This window comes from Phalacrocorax aristotelis, unplaced genomic scaffold (genome assembly GCF_949628215.1).
Source record: "Phalacrocorax aristotelis unplaced genomic scaffold, bGulAri2.1 scaffold_33, whole genome shotgun sequence".
NCBI classification, from domain to species: domain Eukaryota; kingdom Metazoa; phylum Chordata; class Aves; order Suliformes; family Phalacrocoracidae; genus Phalacrocorax; species Phalacrocorax aristotelis.
The window spans coordinates 1,291,230-1,294,772 of NW_027441368.1; the positions used below are offsets into that span (position 1 = coordinate 1,291,230).

At 53.6% G+C, this 3,543-nt stretch overlaps 1 long non-coding RNA gene across 1 annotated transcript; it reads right to left on the minus strand.

Annotated features, from left to right (window-relative positions):
- Positions 1-951: 951 nt before the first annotated feature.
- LOC142051459 (uncharacterized) lies at positions 952-2,863 on the minus strand. The gene is made up of 3 exons (XR_012658494.1): positions 2,789-2,863; positions 2,380-2,439; positions 952-1,378 (listed from the first exon to the last, which is right to left on the minus strand). It is a non-coding gene; the product is annotated as an uncharacterized LOC142051459 (long non-coding RNA).
- Between the last annotated feature and the right edge of the window lie 680 nt (positions 2,864-3,543).

Here is a 3,543-nt window from a genome sequence, read left to right on the forward strand (position 1 = left end):
GCGGACTGAGAAAACTAGCCAAGACTGCCAAGAGTAAGAGCCGAGAAGCTAAAAGGTAATTCCGGCAGGGGGAGATCGCGACCACCGACTCACAGACCACCACCGACCCAAGTAACAGAAGAGAACAACGGAAGAGGACAACCGAGCCTGCGCAGCGATTTACATACGGAACGAGCAAGTTTGTACCAATCAGCAGACAGGACAATAATGAATATGTATGAATACGTAAAACATTGATCTACAAATTGTACGGGAAAGGTGCGTGAGGTACGCACGCCAGGAGGAGCGATCCCCCGTGCATCCGGCGCCGCGAATAAAGAATGCCTGCTCTTTAATACTAAATTGGTGTTGAGGAGTCGTTTCCGATTTTAACGCGTTTTTCGGTAACACAGGGAGTCAGATCAAGAGAGCCAGAGAACAACAAAACACCGACAGGCTACAGGACAGAGCAGGAGGAAAAAAAAAAAAAATGGAGCCAGAGCCAGGCAGAGAGAGGCGGAGAAAGAAAAAGGAGCCACAGGCTACAGGACAGAGAGAGGGAGCACTGAAAAGACGGGGAGGCAGGGAGACACTCAGAGCGAGATGGAGAAAGAAGGTGCGGGGGGGGGGGGGGGCGCAAAAAAAAAAGTAAATTTTGCAGCAGGTAAGGAAAGAGAGGGGGCCGGGGGAGAGACAGGGAGGGCCCAGGACGCACAAGAGAGGCAACGGGGCCCCAGTGGCCCAGGACTCACCGCGACTCTCGCTCTCAGCGCTGCTGGCACAATTTAGCCGTTCAGATGCTTCTTTCCCCTCCTCTCCTCCCTGCCTCTTCTGCAGCTCCAGACTCTAGGCCGTCCTCCACCTGAAGAGAATACGTGGGTGTCTTACAGCTCTTACCAGATGAGGCTTCCTAGGCACGTAGCCTAGCTCGCCCGTGCTGGAGCTGGGGGCAGGCGCACGGGGCAAGGGGGGCCAGGGGAGGCTGAGGGGGAGCTCTGGTGAGCTGGGGAGTCGGCCATCTTCTGCACCCAGAAGCTGCAGGGGGAAAGGTCATCATCCTCCTCCTCCTTTCCCTCTTCCCTTCTATCAGCTCCCGGGTAACTCCTAGGGCTGCCCTCACCCGCTCGCCTTTAGCATACCAGAAGCCTGCCTCGGCGGGTCATTTGAAGCTTCCCATCCCACCAGCCCCAGTAGTACAGGCACACAAGGAGATACCCCTGCACCCACCAAAGGGGCTCGCTCACCTCGCCGGCAGCCCTAGGCCTCACCCGACACAGGGAATCGTGTCCGACACACCACCACGCTGCAGCAAGAGCAGAGGAGGCCTTTCCTTACCAGGAAGCAGCAACAAGCACGGCGGCATCACCTCGCAGGCACTGCAGCATCGCAGGGCTGTTACCTGCGGAGAGAGCAATGGGGATCACAGGGACGCCACCGCGCGTGCGCGGCTCCCGGGCTCAGTACCCAATTCTGGTCGCTGGGCAGCAGCATTATCTGAATTACTCTTCTCGATTAATACCATCCAGAAACCGTAACTTGGCTGCATCCACAGAGCTTCTATTCCTCTGCACCTTTCCCCCTCGCAGCCCCAGCAGCGCCGTTCATTGCCTCTGCACCAAACAGCAAAGTGTCTCGAGGGAGGAGAAGCAGCACAGCAAACCTGGGGAACAAGGTTGGGTTCCCACCCCCGCAGAATAAGCCCCAGGAACTGCTTGTAGGCATGTGGCATCAGGGTTGTGATCGGGTTTTGGTTTGGTTTTCTTTTTTTTTCCCCCCACCTTCTTTACATAATGTAATAATTGGGGTTGCTTTTCCAAACTACTGAGTTCTGTGGGGATTTTTTGTGCTTTTGCCCTACAAAAAATGGTCATTTTCACTTTCGGTTTTGTGCATGAGAATGGTTGGTGGGTGCTTTTAGGTTGTTGTTCCTTCCCCCCACCCCCTTTTTTTTTTCCTTTCCAGCCGCACAAATCCAGCTGGAGTTGGCTTTCCCAGAAGCCCCAAGTTGTTTTCTTTCCACCAGAATTCTTCCTGTATTTTCACCCCTCATTGCAGGCCCAGAGTCAAGGGGTTTGAGGTATTTTTGTGCCCAGGCAGCAGCTCCCAGGCTGCATAAGCAGCCCCACAGGGGGAAGTCCCCATTTGAGGGAATCGGCCCCAAATTGGGATGGGAAAGTGAAGAGAAGGAGAAAAAACCCTGAATAACCTGAAAAAGAACACCTACTCCAGCCCACCAAGCACCGGTCACCTTGCCTGACTCACCTCCAGGGCCCACATCACGCTCGGCTCATCGCTTAGCACCCTCAGATCACAAAAAAAAAAAAAAAAAAGAGTAAAACCTGTAATGGAGCCCTATAGCCATCAGTCACATCTTCCCTCCAGTACTACACACAGACTCACCTTCTTACAGCGCTCCCCTGGGCTCTCCTCCGTTGCCCTGCACGACTCATCCATCTGCACCTGGAAAAACAGTGTTACTGAACAAGTCACCTGGAGGCACAGCAACAGCTTAACCATTCCACAGCTCCTGCGCCCACGTAGGAATACCATCTAGAGCCCAACTACAGCCTGCCGTTAAAGGAAATGCATTAAATCAAACGTTAAGCCCTCGCACATACAAGCCGGAACAGCAAAAACACGGCACGCTCGCGCACCCAGGGCGCAGCCCGACGGAGGTCCACGCGCACCTCGCCGGTTTGATGCGGAGCCACCCAGCATCCCTGCGAGCACAGCTGCAGGCGCAACAGCAGTTTCACCTACACCCATCTCGGCGCGCAGCGCTTCTGAAGCTTTAAGCTGAAAGCCCTACCTTGACGCTTGGCCACACTAGAAGCGAGCCGTAGCTAGGACTCCACAGAAACACAGCAACACAAATTGCACACCCACAGCGGCGACAGCCTTGCAACTACTTAGACCAGGAACAACAGAGGAAAGTAAAACGGCTTCATCACCCGCACAGGAAAAGCGGCAGACGGAGGCAAAGGGTCAGCATTCATAGCCCTTACAGAACACAGGCGTTCTCTCTCCTTCCATTCCTAAACCCATCCCTTAGGTCTAAATATCGCAGCCCTGCTGTGGCAATAGCGAGAGCGGGGAACGAGAGCCCTGCCGCCGGCCGTTTGTGCGGCAGGACACAAAAACAGAGGGACATGTTTTGCCACACACAACCCTGAATCTCCTGAAAAGTTATGTTTACCAAAAATAGGCATTTGGAACATATTGCCAAAAACAAAACATTCGGCAATAAAACTTTTATGTGTTTGACACCCGCACATTTTTTGGGAACTTGCTATTTGCTTCCTGGTTTTGCTGGTCTTCCCTCAGAAGTTCTACCTGCAGCCAAGTTATTCCCACCCGCCCGACCGGTTCAAGCATTCACCTTCCTGGTATTACCAGCACATTGAGACACAGGCGAGGAACTTAACTGCTCTTCTAAAACTATCCAAATGACAATTACAGCCCTGAAAGAGGAGTGGAAGAGAAGAACAGGAGAGATCAGGCAGCAAAAATGCTCTGCAGGCTGCTGCCAGCCAACACTGCACTCTTTTGTTAAAGCCACCCCGC